Source organism: Schistocerca gregaria, chromosome 3, assembly GCF_023897955.1.
Source record: "Schistocerca gregaria isolate iqSchGreg1 chromosome 3, iqSchGreg1.2, whole genome shotgun sequence".
NCBI classification, from domain to species: domain Eukaryota; kingdom Metazoa; phylum Arthropoda; class Insecta; order Orthoptera; family Acrididae; genus Schistocerca; species Schistocerca gregaria.
In genome coordinates this window covers 263571226-263591094 of record NC_064922.1, presented here as the reverse complement: position 1 = coordinate 263591094, position 19869 = coordinate 263571226, and positions in this window count along the sequence as shown.

The window sequence follows — 19869 nt, the reverse complement described above, 5'->3', positions numbered from 1 at the left end:
TGTGTCAACTTCGTCTTTAAAATACTCTTGAAATTCATTATTATCCTCTTTAAATAGCATCTTTAGGATTGCTGCAACATTATTTGTGTCGAGGAGGTTATATGTCTTACTGTAGCCTGCCATCATGAAGTATACCCCACCTAAAATCATAGAAGTCCTAAAAAAAGAAAAAGCAGCCGGTCGTGCTGTATCAATTTGATACTTGATATTCAGGCAACTGTAAAAGACGACTAAACGCTCCAAAAAGAATATGTAAGTACATTTTACATTCTAAATTAGGTTTCTACTACTTACTATGTTATGTTGATAATCAAATATATTGCCTAGTGAAATGTAGCGGGAACAGGTGCGTTGTATCAAACTGACCAGTCAGCAAATATCTCGACAACAGAGCAGTCGCGTTGATACTGAAGCACACAACAATGGAAAGTGTTCGGAGAAGGGAAGCTACTAGCGAAAAGGCGCCAGTGATGCCAATTGCTGACAAATAATTTACAGCAAATATCGACGTGTATCAATTTGAACAGCCGCGCCCGACGGAAGGTTAAAACCTCTACATTCAGAAGGTCGTAACTGCAGAAATTATGGCCCAAATTTCGTGCAGGGTCGATTGCTGCGGCTGAAATCTTGCACGGCTCCTCCCGCCGGAGGTTCGAGTCCTCTCTCGGGCATTTGTGTGTGTGTTGTTCTTAGCGTAAGTTAGTTTAAGTAGTGTTTAAGTCTAGGGACCGATGACCTAAGCAGTTTGGTCCCTTAGGAATTCACACACATTTGAACATTTGATATCTTACAAGTGTGCTTTTTTCTCCTAAACTGTAGATCAAACTACTGATGTTTCCTTGTGAGACAGTTGTAATCTGTGGTTCAGTCACCGCTTCTGCTAGTAAAAATGCAATAATCTATTTCAAAATTTAGCTAGCATATGACACGTAAATTAATCAATAGGAGTAATAAACACTGTGTCTAAGGATACTTAAAAAAGGAATCAGACAAACTTAAAAAATGTAATAATCCATTTGTACTTTGTAGCAAGAGCACAAAAAACAGACAAAAGTTTATAAACGTTCCTCAAGGCTACCTCGACATAAGAAGAATAGTTTTAGTTATGATTCTCGTCGTCAGTTGTTATGATGACAGGTGGCCAATGCTAAATAGAAACATATATTGCAGGTTTGGCAGTGAAGACAGTAAGGAGCTCGCTGTATAGTCTGTATCTGCAACGACTGAAATAATTAGTAGTCGTTGGTAAAAAATAATATATACTGTACTTAACTTATGTTGCAGGCTTCTTCATATGTTGCATGTGAATTACATTAAATGTCTTCGCAATTACGATACGATTAGACTTCAGCTGCACAATGGATTAGTGACAATGAAAATCTGTGCTGGACCGGAATTCGAAAGCTGATTTCCTGCTTATCAAGAGCCATCGCCTTAACCGTTAGGCTACCTAAGCAGACCTTCAGGACCGACCCAGTCTTCCATATATCACCTTGTATCAACGTCCTGCACGCGGGAGTGCGAACATTGGCAACAGCGATTGAAAAAGGGCAATCGACGCAAGTCCAGAGAGGTACAGACTTCTAACAGTCGGTGCTTGGAGGCCAATCGTCAACTTCTTTTACAAAGTAGAAAATTATTAAGTGGGTGACATCGGTATTATACAGTGATTCCTGTGGTATCGATAGCTACGATGCCACAACGTAGGTGCGCTCTGCTCGGCTGGAACTACGACAGACACCGACGACAGCGTCCTCTAGCCGGAGCGGGAGAGCTTGTAATGATCCCGATAGGAGGGAAAAGAATTATGGAAGTATACGATACTGAGGATAAATTAAGATTTTTCCGTAAATTAAACTCAAATTAGTTAAATTTCGTATGGGTGCAATTATGTTGCAATGTTTTCAATGTCATTAATATATAATTTTTCGATCCAAAAAGATTGCAAAAGCAAGGTACATTTATTTAAACTGTTTTAACACGAACATTTCATTAGGAACTGTAATGTTTTGCTCACATAGTCTTATTCAAAGTGTCAACATACATGACTACGAAATTGCTTGTTATAAAATTTGGCCAGGAAAACCTGATTATTCGCTACACTTAACATGAAAAACAAATAAGTTTAATAATACTTTTGTGCTGCAAACTCACGTAATTTACAGATTTGTACTTCTTAACCCCAATATTATGCAAATGAGAAAGGTCATATTCAACACTTTGTAATCCAGCTATTTCACTTGGTTGACACTTGTAATTATTTGTAAAATGCACCATTTATGGTTTTCATCTAAACACCTGAGCACCACAATCATTTGTAACTATTTCATGTAAATAATTCATTTACTAACAATTGACTCTAAACAAAAAAGATAATTTGTTGATTTCTTTGGAAGGTTATAAATACGAGCACTGTCAAAGACCGGCAGGTACTTGGCTCAGTGTAGTTGTGAAATTCGCGTCGGTCAGTGTTTTTAGTGCCGGCTAATCCCATTGTATGTAAACATGTGTGGATCGCAGAAGCAAAGAGGTTGACGCACAAGATGTAACCGTTTTGTCAGAGACGCCATGTAAACTTTACGTGAGTTTTTTAAAGAGGAATAAAAACGTGTGATGACTTTTGTAAAACTACTAGATGTCTCCAGCCTTACCTTTTTTTTAAATCCGGACCTCTTATAAATATATAATACCCTAGACAACAAGAGTGGAGAGCCATAAACTTTATCTTTGAAACAGTATTATTCAGCGTTGTGACTACCACCCTGATAACATCTTTGAAATCTTTTGATATTCTCCAAAAGCATGTGACATTTTATTTACTAACATAAAACTGAATTTTCATCATATTAAGGCAGGGGGCCGTTACAAGCTCTACGATCTCCGCTCCAGATTCTGTCCATTTGATCAACAGCAGATGGCCAGGACACTTCAGCTTTGCCCTACACACGACGGGTCTAAGACTTCGCACCTCATTGCAAAGTTATAACCATGTATTAACTTGTTTTTTGCCTATAGTAAACATCTGTAAGTTGAAACGCAGTACCGACGTGTCTTACCTTTTCCTGCTCCTACTCACTTCCTACATTCGGCCAACCTTTCAGTTTTCAGGAGCAGACCCATGCGCCCCCTTCCAGAAGGGATACAAAAATTCCAGAGTAGCTGACTGAAAAGAGGGAACAACTGAAACATAAGGTAAGGTCCTTTCATATATAGCCCGAAGTTTATACAATAAGAAAGTATGTTGGTTCTCCGTATGTAACTATGCAGGAATCAGCTATTTGTGTTTGATGTCATCATAAAAACCTGTAGTTTTTATTTGGGTGATTTCGAATGCAGTAGACATTTATTCACCCTCAGTACTGGTATATACTTGAGAGTTTTTAATATCACAATGGAACGTCATCGATTTGAAGTCATATTTTAAAGAGGTAAACAGAACACTGGTGAAACAACAACTGTGCAGTCGATTTGGCATCAAAATTTGAGCAATAACTTTGATAGTGCCCAGTTTTGAACATCTGTGATGTACATTTTAAGCTTTAGCACATTGCAGTACCCGACCCCATTATATTCTTATAATGGTAAGGCGTGAAGCAGGAACACAGCCAATTGGTTAAACAATTATTTTAATGACAAGTTAATAATTTTCGATTTACTAATCCGTAGCGTTGAAGAATGGTGTAGCTCTTGAATCTGTACTTCACATTAATATTGTCAGCTTTACAATTCAAAGGAAGTGTTCCCTTAACGACACCACTAACAATTTTTCAAAGGATGGTGATCTGGAGTGACGTCCACCCAGCTACTCAAACATTGGCAGCGAAAATCATTCAATTATTGGACATGGCTCTGCTGCACTCTTTGAATGATACGCTCAGTGTTTCCACTGCATTGTGAATTTACAAATAAATAAATAAATAAATAAATGTTCAAATTGCTCTGAGGTCATCTCCACTGCATTGTGAATTTACAAATAAATAAATAAATAAATGTTCAAATTGCTCTGAGGTCATCAGTCCCTAGTACTTAGAACTACTTAAACCTAACTAACCTAAGGACATCACACACATCCATGCCCGAGGCAGAATCCGAACCCGCGACCGTAGCGGTCCCGCCGTTCCAGACTGAAGCGCCTAGAACCGCTCGGTCACAACGGCCGGCGTGAATTTACAGACATATAATAAAATTGTAACCTGAAGAAGTCTGTACGTAGGAGATATTTAAGAAAACCGAATGTTAGGGTGTTTTTAAAGCAGCTATCGAAGTGAAAAAAATTATGTTTAGAATTTTTGTGTGTCAGTACGCGAATCACGCAAAAACTAAAGCACGGAATTGCATGCGATTTTCAGTCGTATTTTTGTACATGTAACTTAAAATATGATACACCTTTCATTTCGACACGCCGGGTAGAGTCAAAGTTATCGCTGTTTTGCCTTAAAAGCACGTGCTGTTACACACCATAGGACATTGTCGCTTGCTGCGATCAATCAGATGTGTCGGCAGTAAGGCAAAGCCTGCGCCGGCGTCTTTTATGCGTGGACGAAGTCCCGGGTAAAAGCTAGTCGCAGCATAAAAGTGTACAAAGAAAATAAATCTCTTGCACCAGTTACAGGCTAATAAAGTACGTGAACAGTCTCAAAAATATATTTCGCGGGAACTGGCGAAAAAAAATACGTGCACAAGAAATCGGTTAAGTGTGCGTGGCACTACCTTTTTTTGATGTACATTGAACGAAACTGCGCACACAGCTGTCACCATTTAGTAAATTTTTAGCTAAGAGTGTTTATTAATGTGTTGTTTTCAATCATTCTAATTCCTCCGACAACAGAAACAAGTCCGGGCTTATCTCAGACAGTCCCTCCGCGCAGTGGGCAGCCTTGGATGTGGTCATTGCGAAGACAAACCCGAAGAAAGCCCGACTTGTGACAACTCTAAACCAGTAGGCAATCTTCTTCCACTTGGTTTTATCGTCATTCCGGTAACGGCAGACTATTTAGTTCCATGTTCTTCATTCATTGACAAGGTTTTATGACCTGAATACTATTATGGAATGAAAACTAATCTACTGTAATCTTCTCGCAACATCCGTCAGTATTCTTTGTCTATAAAATGACCTGCTACTACCGGCCTCTGTGGCCGAGCGGTTCTAGGCGCTTCAATCGGGAACCACGCGGCTCTTACGGTCGCAAGTTCGAATCCAGCCACGGTCATGGATGTGTGTGATGTCCTTGGGTTAGTTACGTTTACGTAGTTCCAAGTCTAGGGGACTGATGACCTCAAATGTCAAGTCCCATAGTGCTTAGAGTCATTTAACCATTTTTGAACGTATGTGCTAAAAAATGAACCCCATAAAACAACCTTGCTCTTATCGTGCCACTAGTATGCACCTCGCTTCTTTTAAAGGTGTAAACAGAGGCGGCAGCAAGTGTCGATCTGCATATACGGTTGGCAGATTGTGTAGCTTCTTATAGTATTACTGACGCACAGACTGCACTAGTGTGTCGTCTTGTCTTTCGACCCTTTTTTGAGAGGAGGACGACCATACATGATTTCTAAAATGAAAATACGCTTACACATATTCTGTCGATCAAAAACTCACATAGGCGTAGTAGTTAGGGCGTCGTTGAAAAATTCCTTACACACAGTAAATATGACAGTTTCGTAACGATACCTAGTTGTTTTGTTGTAGTATGATGGGTTACCTTTCACATCACAATAGAACTCTTATTGAATGCGTACACCCACGTAACACATCATTTTAAAAAATTGGGTCCACTTATATTGTGGCTATAACGTCCCATTGCTCAATATGTTAACGTCGCGTACCGTCACATTACTGTAGCGTACGGTATTGAATTTATGTATGTCGATTATGTTGACCTTTGAAAACATTTGCACATGCGTACATCTCTCTACACTATTTATTGTTAATTTACTGATCGTTTTGTTTACACAAGTGTAATGTGCTGCAATACATAGAAAGAAAGATCCTTCATCATTTAGCTACAAAATAGAGGTCAGCAACTGGAAGCAGTTAATTCCATAAGTTATCTGGGAGTAGGCATTAAGAGTGATTTAAAATGGAATGACCATATAAAATTAATCGTCGGTAAAGCAGATGCCAGACTGAAATTCATTGGAAGAATCCTAAGGAAATGCAATCCGAAAACAAAGGAAGTAGGTTACATTACACTTGTTCGCCCACTGTTCGAATGCTCCTCACCGGTATGGGATCCGTACCTGATAGGGTTGATAGAAGAGATAGAGAAGATCCAAAGGAGAGCAGCGCGCTTCGTTACAGGATCATTTAGTAATCGCGAAAGCCTTACGGAGTTGATGGATAAATTCCAGTGGAAGACTCTGCAAGAGAGACGTTCAGTAGCTCGGCACGGGCTTTTGTTGAAGTTTCGAGAACATACCTTCACCGAGGATTCAAGCAGTATATTGCTCCCTCCTACGTATATTTCGCGAAGAGACCATGAGGATAAAATCAGAGAGATTAGAGCCCACACAGAGATACCGACAATCTTTCTTTCCACGAACAATGCGAGACTGGAATAGAAGGGAAAACCGATAGAGGTACTCAAGGTACCATCCGCCACACACGTCAGGTGGCTTGCGGAGTATGGATGTAGATGTAGTAGCTGTAGATTAAAAAATCCTCTTAACGGCCCTGAAACATTCTCTTCCTTTTAGTCCTCCAGAGAGTGACAGACCGTTTCATACACTCTTTCGCTGTCATCTCGAGCTATTACTGATGATTTTAAATCTTCAGAATAGTCTTATTATCACTTACTTCCTCATTTTAGCGTCTATTGTCCTTACCACCATCCGAGGTTGTAAAGAAGCACCGAATGTCAGCCCATTATCTACATCTTCATTTGGAACGTTGCCTATAATAACTGCAACAAAACTGAAACGTATAAATAAGAGCGCAAAGAAAAGCCCATACATTTCCATTTGCATGTGAAATAGTCGGGAAAAAAAATGATTTTAGTCCGTCATGTCTTTACTAGCTCTCGCTGTTTTTCATTCGACCTTTTCAATTTGAACGTCTATCCATTCAAATCCAGGAATTGCCGCACTGTAGCTCGTGGGTAGCCGGTAAGCCGAGATTACGCATGCACTTAGCGCTTAGCCTGAAAATGGCAACAGAGTGGCAGAGCGAGTAACCAACAACCAGTGCGCACGAGTAACTGCATACTTTCACTATATGGCCCACATTCTCAATCTAGGTCGTTTGTGGGAGCCGACATTTTACCAGGGTGCTTCCCTTATCAAATATAAAACTTGAAGCCAAGTGGATGATGTTTTGTTGAGAGCGCTAATTACGAATAATTTAAAGATATGACTGAGTTTGTATTGATGTGTAGATAACAGCAGAAAACTCACTCTCAACTCATTCTCTTCTTATTCCCTCTTAATTTTTATGGCCAGAGATTCAATCGATCTCGATAGGCGGGAAACTGAAGTAGTCTTAACTCTTGGAAGGCGACTGTCGGTTTTGCCCCACTCTGGTACAGTTGTAGTGAACAGACTCTCGCATCTGCTTACACGACACGTATCATTATCAAAAGCTCTGTAGGTGAGAAACTCTCATGTATATAGATTAGCATTTGCGTAGTCAACTGTCACTAGCTTCAATAGAAAATGGACATATACTATTTATGATACTTACGCGTTATGCAATCCGATTAAATAGTAGTATTCCATTTCATTTTGTAATTTATTTTTCCTTCTACACAGACCGAGCTGACCACCATGAGCAACAGACACGGCATCTGACTCGACGCCACTACGCTTCTGGAAGTGCAAAGCGTAAAACAAGAGATGAAAAGGAGAGAAAGACACATGCTGTTATATTTGAAAACTGTAAACTGTCTAAGCTTTGTATGCTCAGAATGATTTTGCCAAATAGAAAATGAAGTATAAATTACAAAAGCTGTAGCTGATTGTAAGGATGATAGTTATACTACAGAAGATTCATAAGAATATGCAACTTTAACCGATGTCGTTATGTTTTCCGCAAATGATACGGCAATTGAACAGATGGCAAGTCTTCCCAGTTCATCCATATCGTCTCCAAGCCAAACTAAACTGAAAAGCATAGGAAGCCCTGTCTACCCGGAGACCTCGTCGTCAAGACAATGAGAAGTCGAAAAAATGTTACAGGCTTCTGATGTTACTGCATCTTGTACAAGTGGAACACAAAGTGAAAGTAAAATGTATTCTAGTGATATTGCAGAGTGGCCAAACAACTTTGACAGAGGTTATTGGATTATAAAAGGAAGTCGCAAAGTTTAGCATATGAACAGTAGTTTTTTATTTTCAGGGAAAATATCTGAGATGGGGAATAAGCCAAGATTCTGTAGCAAGTCGTTTTTTTTACATATAAACATAAACTAACGAATGAAATTTACATGAGAGATTGGATGTGCTATTCGGAAAGCAAATGGTAACTGTTCTGTTTTGTTTGCAAAGTGGCTGAGTCTGACGGCTCGCCACGGTTTACGAAAGACGGATTAGATGACTGGATACATGCAAATGTTTTGCTGAAGAGACGTGAAGAAAGCAGTTCCCACAGAAAAACGACGTGTGATTAATTTATTCGTGTAAGCATCAGTCATACTGGATATTATTTGCCAAATTGAGAGATTCAAATACTATACAGTCTCATTGGATTCTACTCCTGATATATCTCACGTCGATTAACTGATTGACAGTGCACCATGTCCTTCCATCCGAACCAGTGGAAAGATTTGTGAAGCTTTTGGATATGGAAGATCGTAGTGCTGAACAACTCTCCCAAAGCTACTATCTTTTTTAACAAAGAATAGCATGAATACCAAATACTATAGTGGGCAAAGTTATGACAATGTTAGTAACATTCCCTGTTTTTCACATTCGCTAAATTTGGTCGCCAAGTGTGCTGCAGAATGTTGTACAGAAATATCCATTTTCTTTGATTTCCTTGAAAGCCTCTATACATTTTTGTAGCCTATCGATGGGGCCTTCCTTGGAAAGCACTGAAAAATTTTGAAAACGTTATCGGACACTAGGTGGTCGGTCACAGCTGAAGCTACAAAGGCGATTTTATTTGGTTTTCATTCGATCAGACACGTTTTGAATGGCATAAGGCTTACGGACTGGTTTTGAAAGTGAGTAAGTTGGAAATGGGAATAATGTGTTTCGCATAGAACAGATTCCTAGAACGCTTGCAAGCGACTAGCGTTTCTCTACAGTCGTCTGATCAAGATCTAAGCACGGGATATGCACTTTATAAATCCATACGTGAATATATCCATTCAGAAATTGAGGCAAAATCCCTGTCTAGCTGTGAAGAAATCAGCAACAAACTTCGAGAAGGCACAATCAAAATTCCAAGTACGATCAGTTTAGAGGGTCAACTACACTCGATGAAGTTGTAGAAAATCAAACACCTAGAGAACTTTTTGAATTTACTGTGCGTATGGTGGGTAATTGAGAATGTGCTGCCCGCATTAGCTAAACGCATGGAAAAATGCCTTCGCCTGACTGATGTTTTTGGAATATTACGGGAATTTAAATCTCTTACAGCAGAAAAGGTCTTGAAAAGAACTCCTAATATGCTTTCACAGATGATTTAGAAGAGTCGCTAGGCGACGAACTGGTACAGTTCGCTGAGCTGCTGAAAATGGATATCGCTGCTGCCATTGACAGAAAGTAGTACGAAGCATTGGAACTACAAATTTACAAATTTTTATTGGAAAATTCGTTAGGATCGTGTTTTCCAAATGTAGAAATAGCCTTACGCATTCATTTATCTTCAATAATCACCAACTGCTGGGGAGAACATTCTTTTACAACGTTGAAGCACACCAAAAATGAATTAAGAAATACTATGGGACAAGAACATCTAAATGATCTGAGTATAATGAACATTGAATACGATTTGCTTTGCGATATTCATCTAACTTGTATTATTTCTAAATTTGCCGAAAAAGTTTATTTGTAACAATCTTATTTTATTTTATATGCTAAACCATACGACCTAAACAAACCAAGAGTCCCTTGTCAGAATTTTCTACGGACTCCGTATTTGCTAAATCCGGCACTTGCAGGGAGACACTTTCCTTATTTTTGTCGTGGTCTTGTCTAGGCATGAAACAGTATACTGTATCTGCTTATATATACTACGCGATAATAATGAAAGTCTCTCCTTGTGCGGGAATCACAGTATCTGTGCGAATGCGAGGTGAGGATAGATAATGACATATGGAAGTTTGGGTCGGTCATGGAGGCGTGCTCAGGTAGCCCAAGTGGAGCCAGCACAGTAGCTCAGTGTGTTTGGTCAGAGGGCTGGCTGCCCTCTGTAATGAAGAAACTGAGTGAATATTAAAAGATGAACTTAGAAGGTTGTCCTGTGACGTCCGCCCACACCAAATAATGAAAGCAGTGACGAACAAAACGAAGGAAAAAGTGGTTAACGATACTGTTCGCAATAAGAGGAAAGTCCTGGTTCGAGTCCTGCTCCGGCATATATTTTCATTGTCACTAATCCATTGTGCATGTGAGGTCTAATTGTATCTTCATTCAGCTGTCGTTCGCCACAGTGTCTGTTTCTTCAGACATGCATTCATGTCTCAAAGACACTACATAGTACATCGCGTAAACAGACACTGCAAATACTAGTACACAGTTTGACTAAACAAAACTTTCGCCTCTAATTTAAACTGAGAAATAAGGGTAGTAAGTAACGAGTATGACGCTCATGTCAAAGACGACGAATTCTTAAAAATGGGGCTGCACACATGTAACATTTGGGATTTAGTGTATGTGAAGAAGTGGGTGGGGAGAGGGGAGGGGCGAGCGGATGGACTGGCGATAGCTGGGGTTGTTCGAGTCACAGTGTCTCTCACTGCCTTTGGGGAACCGCCTATGTTGTAAGAGGGTGGAGTGAGGAGCTAGTTGGGCCCCTCTGATACGCAGCCAGGAGTGCCCAGTGACATAACAGTGAATGTGGCATACAAACACCATTGTTACCTTTTTGCACCCTGCCTGGGTTGCATTCAACAGACAACCACCTCTGTTTATTCAATTCCTGGTACTGGCAAGAGTTGTCATTCCTCAAGTCGGACATGAACAGTGCCTTCATTCCAAGAACAGGAAATTTAAAATTTCATAATTTATATACGTATAGCTACTTTCAGACACTCGTTACACCACTAAATACTAAAATCTACGAGGGGTAGTCAAAAGAAAACCTTAAATTTTTTCAGCTTTTTATTGAGCGAAACTGGAGCAGAAGCATATCATGTTTTGACATAATCTCCCTCTAACAAGTAGAATGTGTATGGAATACACTGAAAAAAATCTTTTAGTATTGTGTACAGCTGCCGGCCGCTGTGCCCGAGCTGTTCTAGGCGCTCCAGTCCGGAACCGTGCGGCTGCTACGGTCGCAGGTTCGAATCCTGCCTCGGGCATGGATGTGTGTGATGTCCTTAGGTTAGTTAGGTTTACGTACTAAGTCTAGGGGACTGATGACCTCAGATGTTGAGTCCCATACTGCTTAGAGCCATTTTCACCAGTTGTGCACAGCTACTCGTCCACCGCCAACCTTACCTCTTCGTCAGTACGAAATTACTTTCCTCCCATCGCTTCTTTGAGTGGTCCAAACATATAGTAAGCACTTGATGCGAGGTCTGGTGAGTGTGGTGGATGTGGCAGAGTATTCTGGAGTGAGCAACTGTGGCACACGTCTTGCAGAGCCTTTGCAAAACTTAAGTACTTCGAGAATGATGTCTTTTACTTTCAAATATGTCTTTCAAATATGCGGCCGTTTCATTCATCGTTACACGAAGATTTTCAATCACAATGGATTTAATTGCTGCAATAAATTCTGACGTCACAACATGATGTGCCTAAGCCCAGTGCTGAGCATCTGTTAGGCCGGTATTACACTATCCAAATTTCTTTGTCAAAGATTTGATCAAATATTCGTCAAATATATTTGACAAAGATCTTTGACGTGGCGTTAAAAAGGGCTATTACACTGTTGTCATATTTTTCGTCAAAGTTCAAGATAGCTGACAACAACGACAACTTGGAAACCGCGCAGTTGCATCTAACACCATTGCACTGTGTACACATACGGAAGTGCGGAAGAGAAGTGGGGGAAAAAAAGGAAACGTACCTAGGTGAAGCCTTGGGTTTTACGACGACACGATAAAAGCATTCAATTACTTAAGAATGGATGAGCATACATTTCTGTGTGTACTCAGTGAAGTGTATCCTCATATCACAAAGCACAATACTCACTTAAGAACTGCTATATCTGCAAGCGACAGGCTCACTGTAACAATCCGATTCCTTGCTACAGGAGTTAGGTTAGGTTAGGTTAGGTCAGGTCAGGTTTCCAATCTTCTTAACCTGTTTTTGTATTCAGGATGTCTCACGTTGTAAGGCGCCTCATCAGCTCCATACATCACTATTAATTTTGTAGTTGTCAGTACACACTAATTGTATTTACAAGCAATGATTAGAAAACACTACAGATAACAGAATGCTGAGGCGATGCTAGCGCTCCACGTGGTAACATGTCACATTGCAGTGAACCGAAGACAAGCGACTTCTTTGATCAAATCTACAGCGAGTCCCTAGATTTGATCAAATATTTAACGACATTTGACAAAGTTCCCTATTACACCATCAAATTTCTTTGACAAAGATATTGGACAAAGAAATTTAATAATGTAATACCAGCCTTACAACAGTCATGATATTTCCAGACTTTCTACGTCACTCATACACTTGCTCCAGTAATAGACGTGCATCACTGTACTGGGTTTGCATTCGCTGATGGACTTCAATAAGTTTTGTACATTCACTGTACAGGAGAATTGTGAGAGAACGCTGTTCTTCCTTGGTGCATGTCGTAACTGGGGCAGTCAGTTTGAACTAGACTTGGCCACTGTTTCTATGTTTCGATACAGTGTATCGATATGTGGAACTGTTTCAGTGTTTCGGAACGGCTGTGGTTCACTGTTTCGAAACAGTGCTGTTTCATTCCGCTCCCGTCTCAGATAACTGGACCAGATTTGATCTCGAGCCAGACACAGAAACTGTATCATTGTTTCAAAATAAGGCTGTTTCAGTCCACCTGTGCTTGGGACGGACTAATTGTATCGAAACAGTGATGTTTCATTCCACTCTGTGTCGGACGAGATTCGGGCTTGGCACAGGTACCGAAACACAATATACCACTTCATGAAACACTTTCAAGAGTGTCGAAGTCTTTTTGACAAGCAATAGCATGAAGCTTCAGATATCAGAAAATAAAGCTTCATTTCTACCTGACTGTCCTATTCCGAAATGGCGTAACATCTGCTTTATAAAACTAACCAAACAATAAAACAACACATACTACTGACATTCAAAATAATAAATATGTGAAAATCATTCAGTCAAATTACACTTTTTTTATAACATACACTTCTCTGTTCATGTACAGTAATCATATTGAGAAACGCAACTAAGCCTACAACATTTTGAATATAAAAAGGCGTAGAGTGACAGTTGTTAGACATTTACATAAATTTGATGTAGGTATAATTGCAAGCAATCTATTTGACATATCACTGATAGTGTAATGGTGAAGATGAAAGGCTGGGAAACATGGTGAATTTATAGTAATGGTTCGAAACACCTTGAAAGACAATTTTTTTCTGTTATATTATGTTATTTATTCGAATTATTTGGCGTTATTTGTGAGTCTATAGTCACTGTGCCTATTAACCACAATGATTCCCTTTGTGTGCATGGAAATTAGCAGGATGGGTATATTACCCATACTAACAGAATCTGGGAATCCCAGTAGCATATCCGTTGTTTCTGCAGTTTGCTCCCACCTCCAGCTCCGTTCGTGGTGTTTCTCCTGCCTCCAGCTATGGCTGTCATCAGCCAATTGAAATGTATGAAAGTCACACGACACGAAAGCAGCGCATTTGCTGCAGGAAATACGAAACTGCCAAGACACCTTTAAGTGATAGTTTCATACTTTCTGCGATATGACTAGTGCTGACGCATCTCATTTGTGTTTATATGAACATACTTATATAGTAGACATTCAAGATGATAAAATGTTTAGGTTTATTAGATTACAAAACACAAACTGTTTCACTGTTTCGAAACAGCATATCGAAACATTACATTGTACTGTTTCATTTGTTTCGAAACAGTTACGTGTTTCTGTTTGCCCATCTCTATTGGCCACTGTTTCTATATTTCGATACAGTGTATCGATACGTGGAACTATTTCAGTGTTTCCAAATGGCTGTTTCACTGTTTCGAGACAGTGGTGTTTCATTCCGCTCTGTGTCGGGTAACGGGACCAGATTCGATCTCGAGCCAAGCACAGAAACTGTATCGTTGTTTCAAAATAACGCTGTTTCAGTCCACTTGTGCTTGGAACGGACTAATTGTATAGAAACAGTGACATTTCATTTCGCTTTGTCTCGGACGAGATTCGGGCACAGTACTACTTCATAAAACACTTTCAAGAGTGTCGAAATCTTTTTGACACACTATAGCAGGAAGCTTAAGATTTCCGAAAATAAAGCTTCTTTTCTAATTGACTGCTCTATTCCGAAATGGCATAATATGTGCTTTATAAACACTAAGACACAATAAAATAAAGCACACTATTCACATTCAAAATAATAAAAGTGTGGAAAACATTCAGTTAAATTACACATCTCCTATAACATATGCTTCTCTATTCATGTAAAGTAATCATTTTAAAAAACACAAGCTAAGCTACAACATGTTGAATTAAAAAAGGCGTAGAGTGACAGTTTTTAGACATATACATATATTGGAGGTACTTTCAAGCAATGCAATTGACGGATCATTGATGATGTAATGATGAACGAGAAGGGCCGGGAAGCATTGTGGATTTATAGTAACGGTTTGAAACACCTTGGGGGACAAAAATGTTTTTCTCTTGTATTTTGTTATTTATTCTTATTACATGAATTTATTTGTGAGCCTATAGTCCACGTGCCTATTTTCCACATTGATTTATTTTGTGTGCATGGAATTAGCAGGATGGATATCTATTCAAGTGGGAAATGTGGGAATTGCAGTAGCGTATCTGTTGTTTCTGCAGTTTGCTCCGGCCCCAGTTCCAATAGTGTTGGTTCTTCTGTCTTCACCTAGGGTGTTACCAAGCACGGTGTGGGATTGTTTTATGAAGATAAATCCTGAGAAAATTAGGTGTAACTTGTGCTCAGCAGTGTTGCCGTTTAAAAGTAGTTCAACTTTTTGCTTAAATACACATTTGCAACATAAGCATCCAACACTTAATTTAAGTGAAACTCGTTCGAAATCAGTTTTTATGAATCTTGGCAGTGAAGAAGCCAGTTCAGTTTCCACATCAACTGTTCAGGAACCTGTCATTTCAGTGCCTGTGCGTCAAGATGAGCAATCTGTGTAAGAAATACCCAGCACTTCCATCGGTCCAGTTCTGGGTAGGTGTGGTAGACAAACTAAGATTACTGGATTTGCATCAAGATCAGTGCCTTCATCCAAATGAGCCAAAATAGATGAACAGATTTTAAGTCATGTTGTTAAAGAATAGTTTCCATTTAATGTAGTTGAGAGTGTAGGGTTTAGAAAAATGACTTATTTATTAACTGAAAACTATGTACCTCCTATTAGAAAAACACTCTCCCACAGATTACTCTCTCAAGTGTTCAAGTGTTCTACAGGACACTAGTGAGAGTAAGATCTGCAGTGCAGGCTGCACCCTATGTCTGCATTACGACTGATGGATGGACATCTGTGAATAATGAGAATTATATTGCAATGACTGCTCACTTCAGTGATGAAAACTGCAATCTGAAGTCATATTTGTTATCTAGTTTTAAATTCCATGGCAAGCATTCAGCAGAAAACATTTCCAGTGAATTTCAATATGTGACTTCAACTTGGGGTATTACCAATAAAATTGTAGCTTGCACTACAGATACTGCACCTAATACGGTGAAGGCAGTGATGATGTGCAAATGGTGGCATGTACCTTGTTTTGCACATACACTGAATTTAATGGTGCAAGCAAGTCTTGAACCAATTACAGACACTAGGGAAAAAGTGAAGTCAACAGCGGAATTTTTCAAAAGAAGTCCTCAAGCACTTGAGAAATTACACAATATTCAGAAGCAGATGGGCTTCCCTATTTTAACACTGAAACAAGATTGCTCTGCGAGATGGAATTCCACGTATGAAATGTTTGGCGGGCTGTTCAAAATCAAAGAGCCTTTGCAAAGCACCCTCACCATCCTCAGAGTGGATTAACAAACAAAACTGTCCGTAACCTTGTCAAAAGTTTTCTTAATAAGAAAGGTTTACAAAGTCACTGTCTGTGACTGAAAAACTCAGATCACAACAATGAAGCCACTAATACAGTAATTGCTAAGCTTGAGGACGGAATCTGTACCCACCTTGTTCAAAAGTTTGCAGATAAAGCATTTGCTTGTGAAGCAACTTTATTGGATCCTTGCTTCAGGGAGCATGGATTTCCAAACACTGGGCATCGATTAAAAGAAACAAAAGATGCCGTAATTAATAAATGTTGTCCAATACGACAGAAACCTACTCAGTGTTCTACAGAAAATCTACCATAAGCCAAACCAGTTGTGGTGAGCACATTCACCTCTAGCAGTAGCAACTAATTGGCAAGATATTTACCAAGCTGTAGGTGGCTTGATCCAAAGTGTAGACAATACACATGCTGCAAGTATAGTCCAGCTTGATAAATATATGAAGGTGCCACTGATACACAGATCGTAAGATTCATTGCTGTGGTGGAAAGAAAATCATGTGTTGTTTCCTACACTGTTTGAAATAATGAAACGACGTCTTTGTATTGTGGGACCTCTGTTCCATATGAGTGCATGTTTTCAAAACAGGCAGACGATCCATTCTTTCAAGCGAACAAGTAGCGAAAATGATATTTCTAAACTACAACTTAGAATAGGTAGTGCAGATTTACTCAGAAATGAAATAGTAAAATTTCAATTGATTTTGTTCTTCTCTGGACAGTGTGCACTGAATTTATATTTGATTATTTTTCGTTTTTTTTTTTTTTTTTGGTCATCAGTCTACTGACTGGTTTGATGTGGCCCACCACGAATTCCTTTCCTGTGCTAACCTCTTCATCTCAGAGTAGCACTTGCAATCTACGTCCTCAATTATTTGTTTGACGTATTCCACACTCTGTCTTCCTCTACAGTTTTCGCCCTCTACAGCTCCCTCTAGTACCATGGAAGTCATTCTCCCATGTCTTAGCAGATGTCCTATCATCCTGTCCCTTCTCCTTATCAGTGTTTTCCACATATTCCTTTCCTCTCTGATTCTGCGTAGAACCTCCTCATTCCTTACCTTATCAGTCCACCTAATTTTCAACATTCGTCTATAGCACCATATCTCAAATGCTTCGATTCTCTTCTGTTCCGGTTTTCCCACAGTCCGTGTTTCACTACGATACAATGCTGTACTCCAGACGTACATCCTCAGAAATTTCTTCCTCAAATAAAGGCCGGTATTTGATATTAGTAGACTTCTCTTGGCCAGAAATGCCTTTTTTGTCACAGCGAGTTTGCTTTTGATGTCCTCCTTCCTCCGTCCATCATTGGTTATTTTACTGCCTAGGTAGCAGAATTCCTTAACTTCATTGACTTCTTGACCATCAATCCTGATGTTAAGTTTCTCGCTGTTCTCATTTCTACTACTTCTCATTATCTTCGTCTTTCTCTGATTTGCTCTTAAACCATACTGTGTACTCATTAGACTGTTCATTCCGTTCAGCAGATCATTTAATTCATCTTCACTTTCACTCAGGATAGCAATGTCATCAGCGAATCATATCACTGATATCCTTTCACCTTGTATTTTAATTCCACTCCTGAACCTTTCTTTTATTTCGATCACTGCTTCCTCGATGTACAGATTGAAGAGTAGGGGCGAAAGGCTACAGCCTTGTCTTACTCCCTTCTTAATACGAGCACTTCGTTCTTGATCATCTACTCTTATTATTCCCTCTTGGTTGTGGTACATATTGTATATGACCCGTCTCTCCCTATAGCTTAACACTACTTTTTTTCAGAATCTTGAACAGCTTGCACCATTTTATATTGTCGAACGCTTTTCCAGGTCGATAAATCCTATGAACGTGTCTTGATTTTTCTTTAGCCTTGCTTCCATTATTAGCCATAACGTCAGAATTGCCTCTCTCGTGCCTTTACTTTTTCTAAAGCCAAACTGATCGTCATCTAGCACATTCTCAATTTTCTTTTCCATTTTTCTGTATATTATTCTTGTAAGCAGCTTCGATGCATGAGCTGTTAAGCTGATTGTGTGATAATTCACGCACTTGTCAGCTCTTGCCATCTTCGGAATTGTGTGGATGATGCTTTTCCGAAAGTCAGATGGTATGTCGCCAGACTCATATATTCTACACACCAACGTGAATAGTCGTTTTGTTGCCACTTCCCCTAATGATTTTAGAGATTCTGATGGAATGTTACCCTTCTGCCTTATTTGACCGTAAGTCCTCCAAAGCTCTTTCAAATTCCGATTCTAATACTGGATCCCCTATCTGTTCTAAGTCGACTCCTGTTTCTTCTTCTATCACATCAGGCAAATCTTCACCCTCATAGAGGCTTTCAATGTATTCTTTCCACCTATCTGCTCTCTCCTCTGCATTTAACAGTAGAATTCCCGTTGCACTTTTAATGTTACCACCATTGCTTTTAATGTCACCAAAGGTTGTTTTGACTTTCCTGTAGGCTGAGTCTGTCCTTCCGACAATCATATCTTTTTCGATGTCTTCACATTTTTCCTGCAGCCATTTCGTCTTAGCTTCCCTGCACTTCCTATTTATTTCATTCCTCAGCTACTTGTATTTCTGTATTCCTGATTTTCCCGGAACATGTTTGTACTTCTTCCTTTCATCAATCAACTGAAGTATTTCTTCTGTTACCCATGGTTTCTTCACAGCTACCTTCTTTGTACCTATGTTTTCCTTCCCAACTTCTGTGATGGCCCTTTCAGAGACGTCCATTCCTCTTCAACTGTGTTGCCTTCTCTGCTATTCCTTATTGCTGTATCTATAGCGTTAGAGAACTTCATACGTATCTCGTCATTCCTTAGAACTTCCGTATCCCACTTCTTAGGGTATTGATTATTCCTGACTAATGTCTTGAACTTCAGCCTACTCTTCATCACTACTATATTGTGATCTGAGTCTATGTCTGCTCCTGGGTACGCCTTACAATCCAGTATCCGATTTCGGAATCTCTGTCTGACCGTGATGTAATCTAATTGAAATCTTCCCGTATCTCCCGGCCTTTTCCAAGTATACCTCCTCCCCTTGTGATTCTTAAACAGGGTATTCGCTATTACTAGCTAAAACTTGTTACAGAACTCAATTAGTCTTTCTCCTCTTTCATTCCTTGTCCCAAGCCCATATTCTCCTGTAACCTTTTCTTCTACTCCTTCCCCTACAACTGCATTCCAGTCGCCCATGACTATTAGATTTTCGTCCCCCTTTACGTACTGCATTATCCTTTCAATATCCTCATACACTTTCCATATCTGTTCATCTTCAGCTTGCGACGTCGGCATGTATACCTGAACTATCGTTGTCGGTGTTCGTCTGCTGTCGATTCTGATTAGATGTAGACTAAAGAGCCCGTGTGGGAGAATGGGCGTGCCACTGGGGACTAGCCTCGTCGAATTGGACATTGGAGAACGAGAATGGTACAGTGTCTTCACCCATGGAGTAATGCTGCTGTATCATTTGGTATATATGGGGATGAATCTGTGTATAGT